Genomic DNA, 26,809 nt, shown 5'->3' on the forward strand with positions numbered 1-26,809 from the left:
AAAAATTTCAAGAGATTTCTTCTTCCTCTTCAATATTAGCTAAGATGCATCCAATGCCATGTGTATGAATGAAGTCCCGAGGAGCTGTTGTGAGGTTGTTCCAGGGACAGACAGGATCAGGGTTAGAGAGATGCAAGTATCTCATCCTGACTGTACCAGCACAGCAAGACAGTCAGCAGAAAGCTTGCTCCCAATTTCACCAGCTAGAAAACTCAGCAAAACCACCAAGCCAAAAGTGCTTCAAGCAGCAGTGCCCAGGCTTAAATGTACAAAGGAAAATGATATTCCTTCCAGGAGATGCAGGTGGGTGAAACATGGGACAAAGCTTAAATTCCAAATCACAGAAGGACAGTGCTTCAACATCAAGAATCTACTGAATGGCAGGAAAGAAAAAAATAATGTTAAAAAATAGAAAAGAGTAGGGGTGGAGCAATTCTTCGTCAGATCACTACATCTCTTCTGTTTCTCTGGAGGAAAAAGAAAGAATTTACCTTTGACTAGTTTCAGGGAGAGCCATGCACTGATGAACAAATTAGTATATGAATCATATATTAAAATTGAAATGTGTGAGCATATACATGTATACATTACATTTTTAATTAAGAAAAAAAGGTATGTGGAACACAGAATACCGGTCTTGTTCAAGGTCATTCTTTACTGAACAGAAAAGGGGAACCACTAAAAGACATCCTCTAGAGGAGGAAAATCTGGTGTCAACTCCTTTAAAGCTGAGTTACTTCTCTGCAGTCCTCTATTTCCCATTCTTTTCCTTACAGGAATGACTAAGAATGGATTTGTAAAGGAGGAGATTCCTGCTGGGAAGTTTTCTATCAATACCTTAACCCATCAGCAAGCCAGAATACCTCTGCCTTGGGATAATGTCTAACCAGGGGGGTGGAACCACATCTCCAACTCAATTTTAGCTAGCCTCCCTCCCTCTCTCCCTCCCTCCCTCCCTCCCTTCCTCCCTCCCTTCCTCCCTCCCTTCCTCCCTCCCTCCCTCCCTCTCTTCCTCCTTCCCTTCCTCTCCTCCTTCCCTGCCTCCCTCTTTTCTTCTCTCCCTCTCTCCTTCCTTCATACTGCTAGAATATCTGTTTCCTTATGTCCCCAAAAGGGATCTTTTAAACCTGAATCACATCACAATGTATGTATGTTCAAGCTTCTGAGGATTCAAACTCTGGTTTATGGCTTTGTCTGTCTTTCCTGAGGATGGGTGCACAAAGATAAGAAGTGACCTACAAAAGAGGAACTCCACAGTGTGAAAAGACCAAAGGGAAGTGAAACTGAGATGGGAAAATATTTGTTTCCAGCACCAACATTCTTCAGCAGAATTTTAATTATTTTAGTCATCTTCAGTGTATGTATGAGTTATTTGCTTACAAGTTATGAGATGTCTACCACGTAAGTCAGCTTTGTATGTAGCTTTGGATTAGTTATAGATTTCAAGTAAATTCACTAATAATAAGAAAAGAGATTTGATGGGAAATCATCTTTAATACCTTCAATTAATGGTTTGGTTTGTTTGTTTGTTTCATTTTGTTTCTGTCTGATGTTTGTTTGGTGGTTTGTTTTTCTCTACACCTCTTTGAATGTAGGCAATGGGATTTTTTTTCTTGCCAGTCCTCAGACAGTAGGATTTTCTTACTGACAGAGTTGAGTTAGCATCTATATCTTTCCTCTGTGTTGAAGTTAAACACTAAACCTGTCTAAAAAGTGACTCTCCTAGATCTCATATTTGAGTATAAAGTGAAGATTAGTTGATTTCATGTGCTATTGCTTTAATTGAAGGCAAAACCAGGTTGCAAATGGCCCAATGGAACCAGGAGAGCTTGAGAAGAGAAAAAAGAAACAGGGATCTAGGAAATACACATTTGGCATCAAGGTTTCAATCCCGATAAATCATGCAATGTTTGAATGTCAAACAATTTTTTTTTTGTAGCTAGCTCCCATAATACGTTCTTGAATAGTCATATGAAGGGGAGTAGTAGGGGGCTGGAGTCATAATAGGGGGTCAAACACCACCGCCCTACTCGTCTCCCATTTCTCTTCACTCAGACCTGTGCAGCCACCTCAGCTACAATGCGCCCCACTGTCTGCCAGGGTGCCTGCTGAGCTCTTGGGCCCCGCCCCAAGTAGTGTCAAAGCAGACCTGCCAGCTGCAGTGGTGGAGCCCAGCCCCCAAAGCACGCTGCATACATGGCCTTGTAGCACCACCACTCTGCAAGGGCTGCAGCAGCAGCAGAATCTCGACTCCAGAGCAGGATTTGAGGACATCGGCGCGCAGGGACAACTAGAGCAGCTACCCATTAGCTTGTAATCTGCAAATGCCATCATATGGATATCTATAGAAACGAAGGGAATTGAAGACAACCAGACAGTCTCCCTACACTTCCTAAACAGCTCTAGCAAACAGAAGACAGCATCCTGTACTCTGCTCCACCTCCATCAGTCGGTGCCTGTCTCTGCCTCCTATATTCCGGAGCCGGGGGATCCACCAGGCCCAACCTCGGTGGAGTGCTGCTGCCAGCCGGCGGTTCCTCAAAGCGGGAGAGAAACCAGCACTCAGCTGAATTTTTCAGACTGTCTTCACGATGGAATTAAACATTGATGAGACTACTTTGGAAGTGCTTTATGTTGTTAATTCAAATGCCCTGGAGAAAGAAGTGAAATTTTCTGTAGGGAACAGGCAACTGTGGTGGTCGCGGAAGACGGAATGAACAAGACGCAAAGATAGGGGCTTTGGAAGTTAACTAAATGTGTTCTGCCTCCTCGCAAGTAGGGAATCTCCATTTTCACACATCAGATCCAGTATGTTAATAAGACAGTCTCAGATCCAGCCTGGTTTTAAATCAAAGCACTGAAAGGAATTTTCAAAATACCTATTGTACACAAACAACAAGCAGGGGAACACAAGCTTCTGTCCACACCCCCCACCCCGAGATAAAGCAGGAGGGGCCAGGACTGATGTTGTCACTGGGGCTGGGGCTGGGTGGTGGCTATTGGTTTTTGGCCTCGTTCTCCTAGACATAAAAACGACTTCTTTCATGCATCTATTCTGCTCCATCAAACCAAACCCTGGTAGTTAAACACCTCGACTCAATACACAGCTTTGACAACAAATTCTTTCCCATGTTAAGCAAGTCCCAAGAAAACTCCATTTCACATCAAAGTCTCCAGATGCATAATTCACAACTATTAAAAGGATTGCACACAACAGAGGAAGGAAAACAACCCGGTACAATAAATAGAAAGGTCAGGGGGAGAAAAAACATAATAATAAAAAAATGCTTGATAGATGTAGGGGGCGGGGAAACAAACACCGGATCTCACTCCAGTATCTGGAGGTTGGATACCAAATGGTCCGCAGCAGCCATAGCCTAAAGGAAACATAAGCCATTCATCTCTGGCACCTTTAGACAGGTTCAACAAGACTGGCCCTTTTCAAAAACTATCCTCAGGCTTGATGTATTCATATATCTCTAGGTTTCACTACCATATTAAGTGTTCAGGTATAGGCTTACATTCTATGTACCAGGAACTGCATGCCCCCTCACTGAGCAAGCGCCCTTGGGTACCCAACCCTTCCTAATGATTTTCAAAACATTAATAAGTAAAGTAGCCTGCAATGCAGATATGATGCTAGAAACAAGCCCTTAAGGAAAGTGGGTGAGGCAAGTAGTCCTTCATTGTTACCTGGTGCCTCTAGGGGGAAAGACGGTCATAGGAGGACTTTCTGCCCGCAGGTAAGATCCAGGCAAGGTGGCTCCAGGTGGTTTTCACGGTCGTGCTGGGGTCTCGCTCATCACTTTGCTGCCCTTTGCCATAGTTCAGCACTCGCATCCTAGGGAGTCAGAGAGGTGGCTTCTGCCACTGCCGCCACTGCCCGCAGGTCGCACTGGGTGGGGAATCAGCTCAAATGGCCCCATGAAACCGGTGGCTCCGCGCCCGGGGAGCGGGCAGAAGCAGGGCGGCCGCGCACACACAGAGACACGCTCACACACACTCACACATTCTCAGCCGGGCGCGCGCGCACTCACACTTGCACAAGCACTCCCAGCACCGCATCCGGAGGGAGAAACAGTACCGGTCCTTCTCAAGATCCGCTCGAGAAGCCCACCAGCCCACCAGCAAAGAGAGCAGTCGCTTTCTCACATAGCCCTTGATCACGTTTCCTTCAAGTTCTCCTGCAGCCCAGATCCTTGGAATTCAGAAGCTGGTGACATTTCGCTGGGGAGTAAGGGAATACTGGAAGGGCAATGGAAGTGTCGGGGGTTCCTTACGCAGTTTGGAAAGCAATCCTCATTACCTTGTTTATACAGTAAACCAGGTGGAAGTGCTGAAGTTTGGGCTTCAAATGTTGTGGACAGGCACGTTCATATTCTTCTGACCAATACAGGAAAGCCAAGGTGCAGGGAAATAAGACAGCTGCAAGACCCTCTCTTGACCTTGCGATGTACCTGGAAGCTGGTTAAGACAGCTACTTTCCAAGCCTCTGGATTAAGTAATCCACACACCTGGCTCCAGAGCCCAGCAGTCGCCCGGAATCCAGCCAGGAAAACGGATCTGGACGTCCTCCGCGCTCTGCGAGAACCTGGGCATGGAGGGGCATCTCCGAGTTAACGCATTTGCTTCTGGGCAGTTGGGGAAAAAAAAAGACTGTCAAATGCATCCGATAGGAGCGCACACATACACACGCGCACAAACACACACATACACACACGCAGCTAGCTGGAAAGCGGCTTAGAGAACATCAGAGAAACACCAAGATGACTTGAAAAGGTGGAAAACGTCCAGGTTCGTGCCGGGAAACGGAAGGGCCAGCTGGGGGATTCCGAAAGTCTTCTTAGATCTTTCAATATTCATATTTCTATTTCTTCTCCCTTTCTATTTCTCGTTTCCAGAATGTTTCTTGGATCTGCCCCACCCCCGTCCAGTTGCGCCTTTTTTCCTGGTATAACCGACCATGCAACATGAATTACATGGGTGGGTTGTGCTCACAGCTCCCAAAGTCAAGAATCCCAAGGACCAGCTAGCTGAGAAGCCATTCACATCTTCAAGAAAAGAAGAAAAGCACACACGCACACACGCGTGCACGCACACACACGCGTGCACACACACGCACACACGCGCGCACACACACACTGCTCCGGCCGCCCTGCACACGCTCACCGCCTCCCTGCGCCGCTGCACACAGCGCTGTGGGCGCCCCTCCCGCTGGCGGAGGCGCTGGGGCGAGTCCACAGCTCAGGCGCGAGGCTGAAAGCTGCGGTCGGAGATCGCAGCCGCCGCCCGGGCAGGCTTGGGAGAGCAGATTCCCAGCTCTGTGAGAGCGGACAACGCCGGCCGCCTGGCCCGGAGGAGCTGCGCTCCACGCTGCAGCATGGAGGCGGCGGCGCGGCGGCGGCGGCGGCGGGCGCGCGGCCGTGAGCCCGTCCCTAGCTGCAGTGACGAGAACGGCCGCACCTCCCAGACCCCTAGAATCAGGCTACACCCCAAGCCAGCGCCGCCGGGCTCTCGGCCTCTGTGACTCCCAGATAGACGTGTTCGGAGAACCGATTTACCGCTGGCGGGAGGAGAGGGCCAGCGCTGTGCCTACAAATCCCCAAGCAGAGGAGGCGCGGGGGCGTTGCAGGCGGGCGGGGTTGGGGGAGGGGAAGCGGAGGAAAACCCGAAGGAAAAAAGCGAACTTCAGAGGCACCCCTCTCCTCTGTTGGAAGTGAACTGCCTATCTGATCCCGCACAGTCGGGATGCTAAGGGATTAAAAGAAAGGTGTCACCCTGTCTGGCTGTGGCTGCTAATGGCAGTGTAAAAAGTGATTAGTTACAACCCCGCGGTGAAAATCCCCGCCGGGGAGCTACCGGCTGATGCTCCCAGGCACCCGAGGCTGCCTTCCAGAGTCCCCTAGTCGCTGGTGGGTGATTTGCTTACTAATCCGACGGGAGCGGATTCTGAAAAGAACATTTGCAATTGGCAATCAGCACTGTACACGGAGTAAAGAAGTGATGCATCAGACCACATTTAGTGTTCAGAGCTGAACCCGACCCCTGTAGAAGGCAGAAAGCAGGCCTGGCCACTTAAGTCCCTTGAACTGGGGAAAGGATGTGAAGCAAGAGAGGTGTGGTCCAGAGGAAACCTGAAGAGCCTCCTCTCTGGGGGATGGGGGGGGGGGACAGGATTCTCTCTATCTTTACTTTCGTAATTCTGCCTAGATATCCAATTAAATCCCAGACCCGGATCCCAGCAAAGCTCCCAGAAACCCCCTCAAGCCAGTCATTAAAGAAAAGTCTTCCTTCCGTACGTAACTGGAGCGGTCTGAACCCAGTCCTTTCTGGGTAGAGTTTATGAGCATTTCATCTTCGGTTTCTGTGCGCGCACCTCCCCCTCGCAGTCTAGACACCAATCTTAACCAAACCTGAGTGCAAGAATTTAGGGATGCTTTGGGAAGCTGGCTAACAAGAAGCCCTTCTTCGTGTAGTTGGTAAAGACTCGCGCCGCACAGTTCCTCCCAGGATAGGGGGCTCTGGAATTTTGCTACCAATAGAACTCCAGAGGCTATATCGTTGCCTTGTGAATGCACAAGGGCGCGCACACTCAGGCACACCCACGGGCTCGCTCCGAGTGCGCGCACAGGCACCTACGCGTAATCAAGACCCACACAGCTTCCTCTTTGAGAGATGAACTCAGCCTGGAGTACTTTAAGTGGTAACTGCTCCCATTTCCTCCTCTCTTCTCTGGGCTCTCCTCTTTTCTGCCGGGCCTGGGTTCCAGGTTTACCCCTGGGTGGTGCATCCCTGGGTTTAGCAATCCTGGCTACCCTCTGGCTGCTTGATTTCAGAGGAGCTTGTCTGGGACTCTGGTTCCCGCCGCGCAGTCTCCATCCAGTTCGGCCACACTGGCTGGGGCTCCCGGATCCAGAGCAGTCCCCAGCGGTAGATGGCAGAGCGGGAAATGTGTTCGAGAATCCAAGCATCCATTCCGAGCAGCTAGATACTGACCAGTAGGATTCCAGACAAATCTTCAAAGGGACTCCGGAGGACAAATACTCCAGTCAACACCCCGAGTGCTGGAGAGTCTCCACTGAAATCTAGAGCGCTTCCCTGGTGACCTTCTAGTCAAGGAAGTGGATAACCCAGTGTTCCAAGAAATCGCGAGAGAGAGCCTCCACAGAAGGGAGGTCAGTTCTGGAGGCACAAGAAAGAAAGTGATGCTTTCTGGTTTCGCTTTAAACTTTGCAGATTTGAGGACTCCAGGGCGACCGGTGGAGTCGCCCTAGCTCGGTCTCCAGGCAGAACCAAATGAGCCCTTCCAAGTACTTTAGGATATGGGGGTGACTCCTTTTCCTTCAGGACTGTCCCACTTGTTCTGTTCAGCTGAACGGAACTAGAAGTCTCCAAGGGAAGGACTCGCAGTTCCCCGAAAAGGACAAAGTGCATATCCAAATATTGAGTCAGAACTCCAAAGACCTTGTCTATCTGGATTGAATAACTTTCTTTTGCTCTGTTTTTATTCACATTTTATGCCAGGACAGAGGCGAGAGGAGGACTCAAGGACAGTTGGGCCAGTTGTTAACAAGACAAAATTCAAATTTCACCTTGGGGGGCTTTCAATTAACCCCGTGAGGGATTGTTTTGCTGTGAAAAAGATGGCATCAGCGTTTGGTTGAAGTGGGGAGTGGTGCACAGCCCTTCAGTGTTCTTTCGAGGCTCAACTCCTTCCAGGCAGAAATGGTTCTTAACTTCAGCTTCCAGGGCAGTGCTTAGTACTGAAGGTGTTTGCCTCTTCTCTCCCCGCTCTATCTCCCTCTAGGAAACTCTGTCTGCTAAAGCAGGAATCATGCACTCTGCAGGTACCGTGTTGTTTGTGTCCTTTGGAAGCTAGCTTGAAATTGCAAACAGAAAGGAGAAAAAAGAAGTAGAGATTTATTTTCCATGACTGTTTTTGAAACCTCAAGGAGGGGATTTTCATAAGGGATGTTAGAGCTAACACAGAAGTAGTAAATAAAGTAACAACATAAACGTTTTTATAATGTAAATAATGAAATATAATATAAAATAATAAAATGTACCACCTATTTTATTATTTTAAGGTGCCCCATACACATATTTATCTTCCCCCAACACACACACACACACACACACACACACACACACACTCATCCAGCAAATTTTGGAAGCTGGTTATTATGAGAACTTTTTGATTTACTTTCCAACGATGGTTGAAAAGAGCTAACTCTAATACAGTTACATTTTCAAGAATCCACACGCTTTAGAATAGGATTCATTTATCCATCATTTTAAAAGAAAATTTTATCTTCAATAAACAATTAAATTAAATTTGGCTTATTTCCCCAGCAAATTATCTATCTTGGTTATCTTAACTTGTCCCAAACTAAACTTATGCCAAATCATTTTAAGAATAATTCTCAACTTCTTGTCTCTTCCAGATGATTTCCTAAGAATTGCCGGCCATAAATGTTGGAGTTCTCATTTTTTCACATAATAATCCAGAAGTTTTTTAAGGGCTGAGTGTTTTCCTAATTTCAGGCAGTAAGACAAAATGTGAATTTTTTTATAGTCAGAATACTATGTATCAAAAAGTGTGCCTAATTTCTGCACATCTCTGCATAGATTTACTCTAATGTAGGAAGAAAATATAACCCACTCTTTCAAAAAAAAAAAAGGAGGTGTATTAAGTACAGAGTTCACGAATCTTATTTCTGTGACTGTAGGCATGTAGTAAGCCGGCACTTTAGTTCATTCATGTTTTTGTACCTTGTACCTTCTGAGAAGCACATTTCAACTGGAAGCATCTCCAGGTTTTGTGCAGATGAGTCCCAGCTGAGTTTCCAGCCTCTGGTTCCTTTGACCAGCAAAAGGCTCTGTGACCTTAAAACTTGTAGAGGATATGAAGATACAAGGAAAGACAAAGCTTTGAACTGAACATGAAAAGCCCAATTTAAGCCAACAACAAATGCCTTGCCCTAAAGTTATACGAATTGTTAACATGGATGTGACCTCTGCAACTTTTAGTCGTTCATGCAGTTGTGACCTTCTCAGTTCTGCAATGTTAAAGGATTGCTTCAGAACTTACTTCTGATATATCTGATCATGAAGCCCATGACTGCAGATACTCTAGTAACTAGGTCTTACTGGTAGCATCCGTTTACTTAACAGAGTTGAACACCTGTCTTATATCTGCCACACTTAATAGGTTTTTATAGGTAACTGGGACTAAAAGTATAGGCAATTATACTTATTTTAGTATACCTGAGACATGCCTCCCTTAGTTTGTTATTTCTAGAGTTTTACTTTACTTTATGAACACATTACTTCCTGGAACCTGGCTATTATAGACACAACCTCAGTCCTGTGGCTCATGATAAGACTGTACCAGGTCTCCTCATTTCCTAGCTTGAAGGGAACTAACACGGAAGACCCAGTTATTCACTGTATGGAATTATCTTTTCTCTCTGTCTCTCACCATGTCTCTCCCCACCCTACTCTCAAAAAGTTAATGTTGGATTTCAAATTCAGAGACACCAGTGCAGCTGTGGAGATGAGACTGCTCTTGGCAGGGTGGAGATTTATTGAATTTCTTGAGTGTTGACAGAACAGGAGATTATCTTAGAGTTAAATGTTCCAGAACAAAAAGACAACCCTTAAGCATTTTTTAAACTAACCATCCTTTTCTTTCTTTCTTTGCTTGCTTATTTGTTTATATTGTGGCAAGCAAACTCCATGTTGTGTGATAGAATCTTTAGTTACTAGAGTCACAGTGTATCACTCCTTGAAGACTATCAGCCTGTCTAAAAGAGACAGGATAGTAGTTACTACAGATACATTTATCACTCTATTGAAGCATATCAACATCCTAAAGAAAGACATGATAGAATTTTGGTTTTTTTTTTTCTTTTCATCAAAGCTACTTTGTCAAACTAGATAAATATATTATGATTATTATGTGAAACTATACTAAAGTGTGAGTTAGCCATCCCACTGTATAAATCTTAGGAATATAAAGGCAACCTGTTTCCTAAACAATAAAGCTCCTAGTAAAATGTACACAAGAATTAGACTACTTTGACTACTCTTTGCTAACTAAACTGAATATTCCATATAGTACTTTTAAGACTTGTAATGTTTTGGAAAGATTATTAAAACCAAGTTTTAGTTAATTATGCATGTTCTCACATGTATGTTCACATATACATATACCCTCATGACAATTTCCACTTAATTTCTAAGATTGCTGCTAAAATCAAACTAGTTATTAAATAGTTATTTTTTAAAGTATGAATTATTAATATGATCTGATTTATGCATTGGATTGGGCATAATTAATTCTATTAGAAGAAAGTAATAAGCCGTTTGAAAGGCATTAATGTTATTCAGTAAAAAGATAGATGGTGAACAGTATAGTTCATATAGCAGTCCAGTTTTATTTTACAAATTTAGTTTCTTTTCTTTTTTTCCTATAAATTCATGCCTATATTCTGCCCCAAATTTCGGACAACTGATGACAAGTGAGCAGTAAGATGACCATCACTTGGTTGAGACCATAGGGCTGAGTGTTCTGAAATACCAGTCCCCAGAGACTGAGATTAAGAATTTACTTCAATATAATTGGTTAAAACACGTTTATATTAAGGTAAATGATATCTGATAAGTTTTATGAGTATGAAAGCACGCAGGCTTCCAGAATTCACTCTGTCTTTCATTGGAAGACTAACTCCTAATTTCCAACCTGGTCCAATACCTGGGACGGATGTGTGAATTGGGCGCAATGTCGAACAATGTTTCAAGCAAGTGACCTCAGAAAGCCTGATCGGTTTTATTTATACAGTTTTAATAGTTTGCATGAACAGTTTTACAATGTTATTATTAGCTTCTAATAATGGTTACATTAATTACCAGTTTGTTCCCTTACCTCATCCTTCTTCCCTCCCCCAACTTTCCAACTTTCCCATCGGTAACCATTACCTACTTAATTCATAGCTCTAATGTTCAAAACACAAGCAGTATTGCATGCACCAAAGGAAGTTTTCTAACTAGTCACAGCCACAGGTAAAACAGTGTTCCTAGTTGGCAGCTTTTGCAGTTAAAGCATCATAAAAGTAAAAGAAAGTTTTTCCCTCTAGTGGCTAATGTTCACCTGTGGGCAAATCTACGTTCTCACAATCAACTCATCAGCCAAAGCTGAATCAGTTCACTCTGTGTTCTGTGCTACCTCTGTCTCTTATAGAGGATATACCAGGTTTTTTTTCCCTTCCTGTAAACCACATAACTAGAAAGCTTACTCTTAGTAGTTGCTATTACTTATTATTGCTCTCCTGCCCCCTTCCTCACAGCTTCCTGCAGCATTGGCATAACCATTAGAAATGAGGACATTATAGGTTTCTGTGACTCTACTTCATTCCCTGTTCCTAGATAGTTCCCTTTAAGTTTTGATATAAATGATTAGCATTTCTCCTAGATAGACTTGTGGTTAAAATCATCCTCTCCAAAACAGTTATGCGGATTTATAATGTTTTAAACTATTGTGACTTATTCAGACTACTCACTGTAAAGGCAATATCCTGTTCTTAAGAATCCTGAATTCAGCCAGGTGGTGGTGGCGCATGCCTTTAATCTCAGCACTTGGGAGGCAGAGGAAGGTGGATCTCTTTGAGTTCTAAAAGGTCAGCTTGGTCTACAAGAGCAAGCTCCAGGACAGGCTCCGTAGCTACAGAAAAACTCTATCTTGAAAACACAAACAAACAAACAAACAAACACCTTGAATTCATCGTCACACCTGATACATGTAAAGATTTCGGGGCTGAATCAGGTCCAGGTCCACTGTATATTTTTACCAACATCTGTTCTGGCTCACTCAGAGGAGAATCATCAGGGGAAAGTTTTCCCTTGTAAAAGCCATTATCCATAGCTCTAAGACAGTGAAACCAGAGGCAGCCCGCAATAAGTTGTATAAGGAAAGCAAGAGGAGCAAGTAGCGCATAGGCTCCTGGGATCATGACCAGAATTATGCAACAAACTATACATTGACCTTGGCAAATTTGGGTTAAATTCTCCATGACCTGACTAGAAGGAGAACTTGTTCAAGTTATTCTCAGGCTTTGTCCCCTGATATGCCCATATGCAGGTGCACTAGCATGTGATGTATCTGTAGACCTGAGGGACAAATTGACTCTCTTCCAAAATTTCTCTCCATCATATTTATTTTATTTTATTTTATTTTATTTCTTGAGAGAAGTTCTCTCACTGAACTTTGAAATAACTGTTGACATTAGTCTTGACAAGATTTACCTGTTTCCCTGTTCTCCTATCCCAAGTGCTGAGATTTTACTTGGGGATGGGGACCCAAACTCAGGGCCTCCCTCATGCTGGTTCAGCAAGTACTTTTAAGTACTGTGCCGTCTCCCCAGCGGTCAGAACAATTTTTGACATCGCATGACTTCCATAGGAATTCGCCTCCACCTTTTCAGTAGTTTGTTTCCCTTCCAATTCTTTTGGTACAAAGACTAACTTACAATATGCTCTCTACTCATGCTTCACGTTCTTAGTCTTCTTGTTTCTTTTAATTAGCTTGGGTATCATTCAATGTTCTGATCTCTGTGGCTCAAGAATGAAAAGGGATTTTTTTTTTTAATTTGGCCATGAATCTTGTTTCTTTATATAATGATGTTAAATTCTTTGTCGACAACTTGGCTCATACCAAGGAAATGCATGAATCACCTTGTTGTAATTAATGCCCTACATTCTGCACGGAAGACAGGAATTGACCATAGTTCTCACTCAGTCTTTGTTTCTTACGTAGTGCTTAACCAATACCCAAGGATTTTTTTTTTCCATTATGATCTTGATTTTATTTCACTACGAAAATTTCTGAAATACTAGTGTCCTTTTCTTAGTCTCTTGTAAAGCTTCTACATGTTATGAACAATCCCCAACTCCAACTTCACGATTGGTTGTTGAGGTTCTCTCTTCCCTAGAAGGCAACCTTGGAATATGTAAACAGTCTTCCCTAGAAGCAATGCCAAGCATAGCACAGGAAATCATTCAGCTGTGTTGCTTGGATCCTTAGAGTATTGTGCTTCAGGCTGAAATTCAAATATTTAGCCAGCCAGTGAAATGACTCAGCAGCTAATAGCATTTGCCCAGGTCCAGGGTTTGGTCCCCAGAAGCCATGTCAGGAAACTTGCATCTATCTGAAAATTAACTTTAGAATAGGTCCAGAAAAAATTTTCCGTCTCATCTGCTGTCCTCAGGCACCCACACACATCATCCCCCCACACACACAATAAATAAATAAATAGATAGATAGATAGACAGATAGATAAATAAATAAATAAATAGATAGATAAATAAATCTTTAAAAATACTTTGATTTGGGATTTGCCGAGAAACATTAACAACTGTCTTGTAAGCTAGTTATTAGAAGTAATCTCACGTCATGTAATAAATGACTCAATTTCACTAGAGTATATTACAAAGAACCAGTCTCACAAAGTTTTTCTCTTGAAATCATGTAAATGTGCCCATCAAAATGATACTAACATCTTCAGAAATATGCCAAAGACATTCTACTGATACTTTTATTTGCCTTAGTATTATATTTGGATGAGAAAATATTAGTAAAATTCTGAATACAGACATGGTTCTGTTGAAATACATTTTACTTCAATATATTAGAACTGCTGCCATAGCTGTCCCCTTGGTGCAATCTCTCAGGAAAAGATCATAACTAAATATCATTTCATAAATATTGCTGAGTGTGTTCTTCTGTCGTCAACTGATTATTGAGTCTTGGCTATTTTTGAGGAAGATAGAACTGCTTGAATGTAAAATAAATATTAGACATATTGTCATTAAATTAAGAGATATGTTTGAAAATGTATAATAAGGCTATAGGGCCATTATAAAATGTTTTCAATATTTTGTCAACAATATATAGTAATTCTTATTAACATCTACACTTTACAGCAAATGTGGCTATTGTTAAATATTTTTATTTTAGCTGTATTTTATTGCTATGCATCACTATTTTTTTCTGTCTTTAAAATGAATGTGTTTAGCTCTAATCTTAACTCAAACTATCATCCATTGCATCTTTTGTTTTTGCATAGATATGCTAAAAATATAAGCAAAATATTATCTTGTTTTCTTTTAGTTTGGCATGTTTTAGCACATGAGTTACATGATGGCTATTATAAACTTGCAATATTTCCAAACAAAAAATACATTCTTAAAAAATAATGTTGACTGAGGTTATGTCCTACCAGGTCCCACATCTGTTTAGTCCCAAATAAACCCACAGAGGTCTACATTAATTATAAAATGATTGGCCTATTATCTCAGGTTTCTTATTATCTATTATCTATTGTAAGAAGCCTATTATCTCACGCTTCTTACAATAACTTCCTCTTTGTGGAAAAGTATTAGAAACTAGAAATTTAAAATTGATGAAGTTTGGACTCTAATAAAAAGGAACATGACATATTGTGAAAATATATGTAAGTGTGAACTTTCTGTGTTGTTTTTAAGCAAATATATGACCATTTATTCTATAGTTTCAAAATTACAGTAATTCTACATCTTCTGGGGAAAATTAAAGATTTTTGGATTTTCTGTTATATTGACGATCTATAGATGCACTTATATTCAATTGCACCAATTATTGATTTCACAAATAGCATGATTCATAATTAGGAAGCCCTAGAGCAGTCTTCATTCAATGAGGCTTGTTATGATCCCCTAGTTTTCATTTATGTAAAAGGGTATGCAAATCTAGGAAGGAGAAAATGAATGTAGGACTCAATGAATAAAGGTCAATTACAAGCTGACAGTTATTCAAAGCTACATTAATAAGTCCATATATTTATCATCTAGAAATTCCATTTTAACTTCAAATGCTAATTCTTTGTTTCCAACAATGTCATCTTACCTTCCACAAAGATAATTATATTTTTACTTTTTCAGTTGAATATGGCTAAATAGATGGTTTGTAAGAAAGAGAAGTAGAAAGGTATACAACATGCAGAGATCTTCACACATTGGTGTCTTTTTTGATGTGATAATTCATAGATAAAGCCATCGATCAGTAAGAGCATCTCCCAACCCTCATTAGAAAAGCTTCTTCTTACAGTAAATGGCAAAATACAGGGATCCACAACAGTTGGATATACAAAGGACAAGAACCTTTAGAATGCTCATCCCTGAGTCTATAACACATCCCTTGTGCAAGGCCAAAGTGTCTAGGAAGAGGAGGATGTAGAAAGATCGTAAAAGTCAGAGCAGTTAGTGATTGCTTTCTAGGAAAGCAGTGTTTTCAAGACACAAAAGGGTACAAGACCATAAATTCAAGCAAGACAAAATCCCAGTATGGCAGAGGGGAGGTGAGCATGAAGTCCCATTCCTAGTTGAGAAACAATTGACATTTGATTACTTCTGGAAGAAGCAATAGGATAACCACACTCCAGGACAAGGGTGGCACCCAGGAACAGTCAGTCAGACTGGGTCTGCAGGGGTAGAGAGGTGTTGGGCAAGTAGGGAGATGGGGAGGATATGGGAAGACTTGGAGGGGAGATAGTATGATCAAAACCCATAGTATGGAACTCACAAAGAATAAACAAAAGCATTAGTTAATTTTAAAATTCTAATTTTTCTTTTTTGAAACAATTGTTTTCTGTTTTATTTTTGTTACTGTTATTTTTTTGATGTACAGAAAGCCTCATAATTACTTCTTTATTGTGTATGCTTTGCCTTTCAGGGATAAAATGATCTCCCAGTGGGACTCCGTTTTCTTTGTTTTTCTTTTGCTTCAGTGCAATATATCCTTGCTTTGGTGTGCCCTAAATGTAAACTCTGAAATTGAAAGGCAACAACAGTCCTGAGGCCAGCCCAAGAGTGTGGACAGGGTTCTGCTTAGTTTTGGCAAGGACAGTGTCTGTGTATATCGTCTCCAAGCCGATGACACATGCTTCAGTATCAGTTGTGACACCATCTCAGGTGCTGCCCTTCAGACTCTAGGTCACATTTACATATGTAATGAGTTTTCATTAAGCAAGGTGCGACCATGAGACCTCTCTTAAGTTTGTTCTCTCTTTCCCAACACTACTTGGTCCTTCGATGTTCAAATGTGTAAAGGAATGGAAGCAACCTTGTTTTAACCATTTGTTTTCAGAGACCGCAAGTTTTTCTCTGCTGCTTTAACATTGAACCGAGCATATGTTAGATACACAAAGCACGGGTGAAACAGATTGCTCAGTGAGGAAGGTCATATTTCAAAGTATGTTTTATTCTATTCTTAGACTAAGAAGTATTTAACAGGTGAAACAGAATGAGTACCAGGAGCTGCAAAGCAAGCTGGTGATATAGATACCTTTTGTCCTCAGCAATCCCGACTCAAAGCCATTGACAATTTGTGCTCGTTGTTGTTTCTGGGGATCATCAGAGTGAAGTGCTGATGAGTCAGCCTTGGAACGCCCTGTGTTAAGCTCAGCTCCAATTGAATTAGCAATTTTATATCACATATGCCATTTGGTTGTTCTGTATCACTGTTTACCCAAAATTAAAATCAGAAAATTGACATTTATCATTAATTCAGTATGTAGCACCGATACTTTCCATGTGCATATTCCTATCCTGGCATGTTTTGTGCTATTTGCAACCTACGAAAGGAAAAATTAACATATATATTACGGTTTAGATTCCATTTAGAATAAAGCAGGATCTTGATGTTTGGAAGGTTATTTCAGAGTTTTGAAAATTATCTTCCTTCTCTATTATTTGTGAAATCCTTATATTACCGCATCTATCCATACTGCTCTGGTTAGAAGGAACTCCTGTGGACATTTTTTCTTATATTTGAAATGAATATAGTAGTAGCCATTATGTTATGAAACATACTCCATATGTTTCAGATAGGTGTATGATTAATACATTTTAGGTATGCTTATATAAGAAATAATGTTTTACTTAAAAGTTACTATAAATATATATGCCTTTCTGTAATAATCGCTTTAATGCCATCCTGTTTAGGGAGAAGTAGTATAATGGCTCAGTCAGAAGTGATGTCCAGGCCGGGATTATTGCTTGAGCTCCAACTGGACATGTCTGTCATCAAATGAAGTTTCCAGTACTAAATTGGGCCGCATCTAATTAAGTCATTGGCCAAAGGGGTCTCATGGGAGCTCTCAAGCAACACAGGTTATTTCCAAGACTATAAGTTGCTCTCCAAAAACTGATGTCCAGGTCCCATTGCTGAAGACAGAATCTACACAACTCATTGAATGTGGAGAAGTCAAGTTGGTGACTACACGGAGCTTTCAACTTTATGCACTGTTGTGTTTGGTATAGAAAAGTAGTCTGCATGCCACCAAAGGAGAAATGTAAATACCAACACAACAACAAACCCTTTGCTCTATAATGGTGTCTTACCTGCAAAATATGCTAGTGAAATTTCAGCACAAAGCTTGTAGGAATAATCAACCAATATCGATTTGACAAAAAGCCCACTGCACGAGAAGGAAACCCATAAGTGCCACTGGTTGGCTGACCAAAAATTTGAGACTAGATAGCTAAAGATCTAGGGTAAAACCATATACTATTGTTTTAAAATAAAGTAACAATAAAATGACTTTTAATGATTTTATGATATACTCATTGGTCAGTGTCCTGCTCAACCATCATCATCATCTGCCTCCTGCGGCATATGGAAACAAATACAAAGACCCACATGCAGACATTGTGTAGAAAATGAGAGACCTTGGAGCACTCAATACTAAAAGGGATATCTCCTTCAAGTCCCTCCCCTCAGGGCTTAGGGCACCTGAAGAAGAGGAGACAGGAAGAATACACGTGCCGAAGCAGATGGAGCACATCAAGAAAACAAGGTTCTCAAAAGCAGCAGGATCAAAGCACATGTGATAGAGGTTTCATGACTAAATATTTTTAACTTGTAAATTGTTTTCTGATAGTGTAAAAAATATTTTATATCTTCAGGTTTGATTTTCAGACTATTCAGAGGGTAAACAGTCCTAAGTAAACAGCCTTTAGGACTGATAGTGAGTCTCTTCTGCCTCCAGAGAAGGGAGAAGTCAGTGAAGATACTTTGTACTTCATGCTGCTGGGCAAACCTGAAAAGAGAGCAGATGCTTGCTTAAATATTTAGTGGAACTAATTGTATAATGAAAACCGGGTATTATTTTATGTGATCAAAATAAAGAAACCTTTGAAAAAGAATACAAATAGAAGGATCTCACTTTAACAGATACTCACTGGTAAATGTAAATCCTAGTTTCCCAGAGCATGCTTCCAGTCTTCACATATCTGCAACGTTTATCCATCACTCCAAATGAATTTCACCCTCCCAGTCACAGCGATCAGTCTCAGTGGTATACAGCAATTCCCACATTCTCATGAAATCATAAACAAGAAATGACTTTCGAGAACACAGGCATCTGATAAAGTCTCTCTTTCTTTTTCTGTTTGTTACAAAAATAAAATAAACCAAAAAATCACATAGACATTATTGATATTTTTTTTATCAAAAGAAAAAGAAAAATTTGAGTTTGTATTCTTTATTCTGTAAGATGGGGGAGCTGTTGTGCTACAGAAAATAGACAAGTTCCATTCCTTTAAATACTTGGCTCTGATTAAAGCCTTTGACATGAAAATGATGACCCAAGCCTTTATATACGACAGCATGACTAAGGATGCATAACCCAATGAAAATGTGTGTTTAAAAGTGCTCCTCTTACCACAAGTGTGAAATCTTGCTTTACTAGTACTATATTTAGAATAGGTACCAATTATTTCTACAACACCAAAGTACATTGATTAATATTCTACTTTTGAGCTAAAAATTATCAAACTTTATCTGAATGGGTCTGCAAATCCGAACAGCATGAAAATATGTTTATTTAAGAGTAAAGGGCTTGTTAGCATTTGACTAGGCTCTTAAACCCTTATAGACCTGACAAATCTCTTAATCCCTGTAAAAGGTAAATGAGAATAAAGCAACACCAACTTAACCTTGAATAAATCCAAGTCAGGAAAATACAACCAGAAAGCCTTGAAATTTTAATCCTACAAATATTAATGCTATAAGGGGCAAAAATATTAATATCATAAATTAGAAACTAAAATTATTCCAAACCAGACTGAAAACCTAGTCACAAGCAGGCAAGTATGTCATTCATTTATACAATAGTTCCTCTGCTATGTAAATAACCTGAGTAATTATTGCCAGTTGTGGATGTGTGGAAATGGACAAAGAGAAAAGCTTCTTTGCTGCGTGTGATTGGTTTTCGCATCTTTATGTTAAAGTTAGGAAGAATCCATAGCAATAGGTAAAGTAGATACCAGTGTTGCTTCTCTGCAATGTGAGAAACCCATATATGGGAAATATTCCCCTAAAGTTATTAGTCTTAAGCCACTGTAGTACTCTATTAATGCCCTTTTATATTTATTAAAAGTGTGGTTAAATAATTTAAAGCTATGTAACACAAGACTGTAGCTAATGAGCGTGAAAATGACTGATTGTCCTGAAATATGGTAGCATTGCTAGGCCGCAACTATACAGTCACAGTTTTAACTGACTCTGCCTATGTTTAGGCGTTCTTTGTTAATATGTCAGTGATCCATTCTAACCCTTAATAGCTGGGAACGTTATTTTGTAATTTGTGCTTTCAAGTAAAGCTTGATGCCTTTCTTTGGTGTGTCTGTAATGTCTACTGGAGTGGACACTGTTTATAAGCAATCTAAAATGTAGAATATTTATACACAATGGCATGTATCTTCTCACACATCAAAACTTAATGCATGTAATCATATGTTATGCCTCTTCCCTCAAACTCTTTTAAAGTGTAGAAGACAGCAAAATAGGATGGCATTTGTAAATATTGTTAAATTTTAACAGAAAGGTCAACATATCTATCACTTTACAAGTTGCCTCAAATTAAATGAATCATATTATTTTCGAATAAGCACTATTTTTCTATTATTAACATTGACTTCCTTAAAAAGTCATACAAAGAATGTCACTGATATATTTTGGGGGGATAAATCACAGAAACATAGACAATATAATATCTGACTGACTTTATGAGTACATTTTAGCAGGCAATTCAAACCTGCTTATAATATTTAGTGTACCATTACTATCTCCTAACCCCAGATGTGTGATAATTCTCACAAATGATTCCATAGACTAATAAAATGTTTTACATGCAGAGTGTAAGGCATGATAGAGCAGGTATTTATTTTATAACTTCAAACTTTAGAAACAGACAGACCTGCAAGTGTGAAGTTTGTAAATTTAAAGCTCAGACAAAATGTTAAAATTTATTATATTCCTTCCATTAGCAATTGGTGTAGGAGTTTCTTCTGTATATGTGTTGCTTTCATTGGTTGAATAAAGAAGCTGCTTGACCTTTTGATAGGGCAGCACTTAGGTGGGCAGAGTAGAACAGAATGCTGGGAAGAAGGGCAGTGTGGCAGATGCCATGGTTCTTCTGCCTGAGATGGACACTGGTTAGACTCATGCCGGTAAGCCACAGTCAAGTGGCGATACACATTAATGGAGATGGGTTAAAGTACTTTGTGAGAGTTAGCCAATAAGAGGCTAGACATAATGGGCCAGGCAGTGATTTAAATGAATATAATTTCTGTGTGATTATTTCAGGTGTAAACTATCAGGGCAGCTGGGACCAAAAGCAGGCCTACTCACACAACAAGCAATTGTTATAGCCATTAAGCCATTTAGCATTAAGTAAGAGAAAGGGGGGGGGGAGAAAGATAGACAAATACAGAGAGGGAGAGAGAGAGAGAGAGAGAGAGAGAGAGAGAGAGAGAGAGAGAGAGCGCATACAAAGGTTATCCATTTAAAAGCCTAACTATTAAGTGAATTTTTTTAATGATATCTAACCTATAAAATAATTTAATATGTCACTATACTTGTATCATTTAGAATGTTTTTCAAATAAATTTTAATTTAAATATTAAAAAAAATAAAAGCCTAAGTTCACAAGGAGTGGTTACAGTCACAGGCTTTGGATCTATAATCATAGTTTGTTACTTGTCTTTCATACATCACATCAGAGTATGGTTTTGGCCAAGCTTATTGATTTCTGTAAATTCATTTCTAGATGACACTAGAAACTGCATCATTTGTTGAACATATTCTCCTTTTTCCAGGTTATACATTGACATGTATGTTAATATTGGACGGCTGAAGTTACATATACTCTGACGTAGGTGTTCAATTTTGTTCCACTGCTCAACACATATGTGTTTGTATTATTTCCATAATGTTTTTGTCACTATGCCTATGGAATATACCTTTTGAAATCGAAAGGTTATTCTCCCTTTTGGTTATCCAGGTCCTTTCTCATGTTACATAAATTTTAGGACAGTTTTTTTCTTTATGCAAGTATAATTGAATGGGGATTTTGAATTGAAAAAAAAATAACTTAGGTAATATTTTACAACACACATAATTCTGGTATTAAAAAGTGTATAATATTAAAGTACATGAAAGATTTTTCAATGTTTAGCAGGATAAATAGAACTCTAACTTACTTTTTTTAAACCTCTAAGTCCCCCTAGATCTGCCTCACACACCCAACTTCATGCCTTTCTTTTCTCTTTAGAAAACAAACAGCAAATAAAGCAGATGTAAAAAGAAATAAAGAAAAATCACAATACCCCCTCTCTCACACACACACACAAAAACTAAAACCCATAAAAACACAAAATCAGAAACCATATAGACAAGCATTTGTCCAGTAAGACAAAAAAAATCCAAAGAATAATGAGACAAAAAATTTACAAAAATAGAATTGATTTTGTTTTGTGTTGACCATTTACTGTTACTCAATGACCTATCCTTATATGTTGTTATTATGCTCAGTGAAACTCCTTTGAAGAAAATGTTTTTTCCTTTGTTAGAAATTGTCAATTGGAGATAGCTTCTTGGTCAGGGATGGGAGATCTGTCTACTTCCCTCTCAGTGCTGGGACTGCCTGATTTGAACCTGTACAGGCTGCCACAGTCTCTGTGTGGTCACATATGCATTAGTCTTGGTGTGTCTGGAAGACACTGCTTCTTTAGTGTGCTCCATCCCGTCTGGCTCTTAAATCTTTCTGCTTCCTCTTCTGGATAGCTCCCTGAGCTCAGAGGAGAAGGGCTTCAGGGAGACATCCCATTTAGGACTGACTGTTCCAAAGTCTCTTACTTTCCGCACATTGTCCGGTTGTGGGTCTCTGTGGGTCTCTGTGGGTCTCCATCTGCTGCAAGAGGAAACTTCTCTGTTGATGGCTAAGTTAGGCACTGATCTATGGGTCTAACAGAATATTGTTAGGAGTCATTTTATTACTATGTTCTGTTACCAGAACAAAAATATTTGCTTTCCCCTAGACCTATGTTCTATCATTGATTTGCTTTTTAAAAGTCAACCTCTAGGAAATGTAGGAAAATCCTCTAGGGAAAAGAAAACCTGTTTAACCAGAAAAGACTCTGATTGAACTTCTAGCATCATTATGTGTCTGATTGAAGTATAATTTAATTTTTTCAAAGAAATGTGAAAGTCAGCATTATTAATCTTTTCCTGTGAGTTTTGAAACATTGAGTTTTTGACATTAAGATTTTGATATTTTGATGAATCACAAACACAGATTTGGGTACTTTGTATTTAGTTGTGGTAAATATTTTCAAGGATATTGTTACACAGTCTATTGCCAAGTCTCATCTAAATTTAACATATTCCATAATAAATAGAATTTTAATCATTGAAAGACACCCAAATGTAAATAATTACAACAAAGTGTCTATATCTTTGTTACATATTTTACCATTTTTCACATTTATATAGCATGGACATCATTCATTATTATCAGTAATAATTGAAATTATTTCATCTGAAACATTTTTCTACTGATATTAGTTACAGGAGATAAAATGTCAGGTCACACCATAAAATAGTTGGCTTCAAATGAGGAGAAGGCTACTTAAACTGTTCATCTCAGAACCTTCTACAATTAAAATACAGCAGTATTAAATAAACTGACATTAAAATGCCCAGCATAGTGCTTGATTCATAGTCAGTGTTCAATTAATATTAATCAATTATTATTTTTCTGTAAGAAATTGTAGTGGGAAAGCATTGCTTGTTTGTCCTTGCCACCCAGAACCAAAATAATCATAAAGAAACTGTATTATTTCAATCACTGCTTGGCCCATTAGCTCTAGCTTCTTATTGTATAACTCTTATATATTAATTTAACCCATTTCTATTAATCTGTATATCACCATGTGGCAGTGGCTTGCCAGCAAAATTTTGGCATGTCTGACTCTGGCAGCGGCTCCATGGCATCTCTCTGACTCCACCTCTTTTCTCCCAGCATTCCATTGAGTTTTCCCCACCTAGCTCTGTTCCCATATAGCTCTGCTATAGTTCCAAAGCAGTTCCTTTATTAACCAATGATATTCACAGCACACAGAGGGGAATCGCACATCAAGAAATGAAGACAGATCCTTTGAATACTGGTGGTTCAAGAATAAATATTGAAATTAGGAAGTATTGAACACATGTATATATATTATTTTTAAAACACCATACTTAATTATGTCATTGCTTTACATTTTTATTCTTTCATTCAAAATGCTTTCATCAAAAATACTTTATTCAATGTGCTTTCATCACTTCTGTCTTTCCTTTCTCTCAATTGCATAGGTAAGGCAATTTATAGTTCCTCACTAAAGTTATCATGGCTCTCTGCAGAGAGTATAGTTTTCCTCAGAGCTGGAATTGCAATGAGGATATATTATTCCTAGGATCAGATCACTAGACATGACCTGTTTAAAGTAGGAAAATATCAGAGAATTATTCCTCACATAAAATATTAATTCCTCAAGATGAAAAGACTGAAATGAGACTTCAGAGAGTAAGGTAACAAAATATAGAGAATAAAATGTCTTTCAAAAGGAAGATATAAATTAGTTTTTCCCCAAAGCCATTGACTCTTCCTTGAAAATATGTAAAAAGAGAAAAGTAAAGGATTGCAATTAGCCCAAAACCACAAAAAATATTAAGAAATGCCTTTCTGTTTATTTGTTTTCAAAGTGATCACATCAGAGTCTCAGAAGGCTTTTCCATTTTGTTTCCCTTAATGAAAACAAACATCATACAAATTCCCACATGATGGCAATGCTAAAAGAGGAACAGTTCAAATAACTTTCATAAGCTGCAAACCAACATTGTTTCTATGGGACTTTGAAATTATATCATCTTATTTTATTAATGCATTTGCTTAAATAATTCTTTAACTACTTTCCAGGTGACTAAAGGAAATCGTGCCACAGAATAAGTTACAGGCAGTTCTTTAAATATCTATATTTAATTTTCACTTTTGGTCCTTGACTAAAAAATAAGAAATTATTTTTTCTATGATTATTACAAATTATCACCTCCTCCCATTTCCCTCCTCATGCCCCATTCCCCCTTCCCCTCCCTCTCCAGTCCAAAGAGCAGTCAGGGTTCCCTGCTCTGTGGGAAGTTCAAGGTCCTCCCCCCTCCATCCAGAGGTGAGCATCCAAATATACTAGGTTCCCACAAAGCCAGAACATGGAGAAGAATCAAAACCCAGTGTCATTGTCCTTGGCTTCTCGGTCAGCCCTCATTATCAGCCACGTTCAGAGAGACCAGTTTGATTACATGCTCCATCAGTCCCAGTCCAGCTGGCCTTGGTGAGTTCCCATTAGATCGGCCCCACCATCACAGTGGATGGGCACACCCCTTGCATCCCTGACTTCCTTGCTCATGTTCTCTCTCCTTCTGCTCCTCATTTGGACCTTGGGAGCTCAGTCCAGTGCTCCAATGTGGGTCTCTGTCTCTATCTCCATCCATCGCCAGATGAAGGTTCTATGGTGGTATACAAGATATTCATAAGAGTGGCTATAGTATATTTTAAATGTTCTGGTGGGACAATGAGAAGCCTCAGCAGGTGTGGGAGCTTGCTGCCCATGCCTGATAAAGCTAGTTAAAATCTCTGACACATAGGGTGGAAGAAGAGAACCATCTCACACAAGTTTTCCTCTGGCTTCTACCCAAGTACAGTCACACGTATATTCTTGGGCTCACACACACACACACACACACACACACACACACACACACACACACACTCACACATACACACACACAGAGATGTACTATGAATAAATGTAACATACAGCTTAATAAAATGTCCCATAAGTTTAACGTAATTTAACACGTCATGAATCCAAGAGCTTGTTCCACTGTATGTTATGGAAATGGTTTACATGTTTAAATAAATTATACACTTTATATGTCAAGTCTAAATGAGACAAAAAAAGGCTTGAAATAGCATCTTACGTTGTAATGCGGGCATTTTTACAATAATATGAAAAGTTTGGGATGATTAGAAATGTTGCACCAGGATATACTGTGTTTGCCATGGTTTCTGTGCTGAAATGCTGATGGTGTTGTGCCCAAGTTGAGAGACCCCCAGAGAGACCACTGGAATCAGTCAAGTCCAGAATGCAAAAGCAAAGTTTAATTCTTTCCAGCTAGCTGGGAGTTTTCAACTATATGCGTAGCACTTCAGTAGGGAGAGCTCCCCGTTCCTCATTTGGGGTTGACATAATTAGCAAAAACTGCAAGCCAGGTTTATTTAGATTCAAGGGGGTTGATTTTTCTGAGTACAGGTATGGACTACTTCTGCAGTACAGGGTATGGAAATCTTCTGCAGTACAGGGTATGGACTCCTTCTGCTTCTGAATATGCCCCCCTGCCCTCCCCGCAAGCAGTTATTTCTGTTCTTGTCTAGACCACAAAGCTGGGTGTTTACAGGGGACTAGCTGCTAGGGACAGTTGATCTGCACTTTTGCAAATATTCCTGTTTCCAGCTAACTCTTCATGCTGCAAAGAGCTCAAAGCCAGTGTCTTAACCAGCTCCAGACCAAGCAAAGCTTTTAAAAATATTTTATGTCCTTACATTGGTATCAAATTGTCACGTTGTTTTAAAAAGGAATTGTGTGTGTGTGTGTGTGTGTGTGTGTGTGTGTGTTTTGATGTATGCCAATTGAATATGTTTTCCTGAAGAAGCCAGGAGAGGGCATTGGGTCCTCTGGAATTGGAGTTACAGGCATTTTTGAGCTGCCCATAGTTGGCGTTGGAAGCTGAGCTTGGATCCTCTGCAAGAGCATTAAGAATTCTTCACTGCACATATATCTCTCAAGCCTCCAACTGTCACAATTTAGCTCTAATTTTAATTATTTTAATGCTCTAATGTTTATTTTACTATATGATTTTGATTTACTTTCTTTAAAGTTATTCTTATAACCACACTTTATATCTTTCATGAAAATATACTAGATTAGATTGCTCATTGATTAAAATCGATAGCATATTTTTAAAAAGTGGTGATAAATGGCTGTGCCCCTCCGCAGAGATTATATTTTTATGTACTCTATGGTCATCTGTTTACCACTCTAGTTGGTGACATGAAGCAGGGAAAGTGGGGGACCTAAAAATGAGTCGAACTAAAATCTCATGCAATTCCCACTTTACTCAGATCACCAGACCATTTATGCTTTGAGAGTTAAGAAGTAACCTCGGTGAAGTACAGTCACGAGGACAAGCCACACATGACAAAAACATGGTTTTTGATAGAGGCACCCAGACAAATAACAACAGCCAGCTGTAATGAATCACCTAACATGAGCTCACTCTATCCACGTCACCTGGGAGAGGAACGGAAGCAGATTTCACGAACAATGCTGTGTTTTT

Source organism: Arvicola amphibius, chromosome 7 (genome assembly GCF_903992535.2).
Source record: "Arvicola amphibius chromosome 7, mArvAmp1.2, whole genome shotgun sequence".
NCBI lineage: Eukaryota > Metazoa > Chordata > Mammalia > Rodentia > Cricetidae > Arvicola > Arvicola amphibius.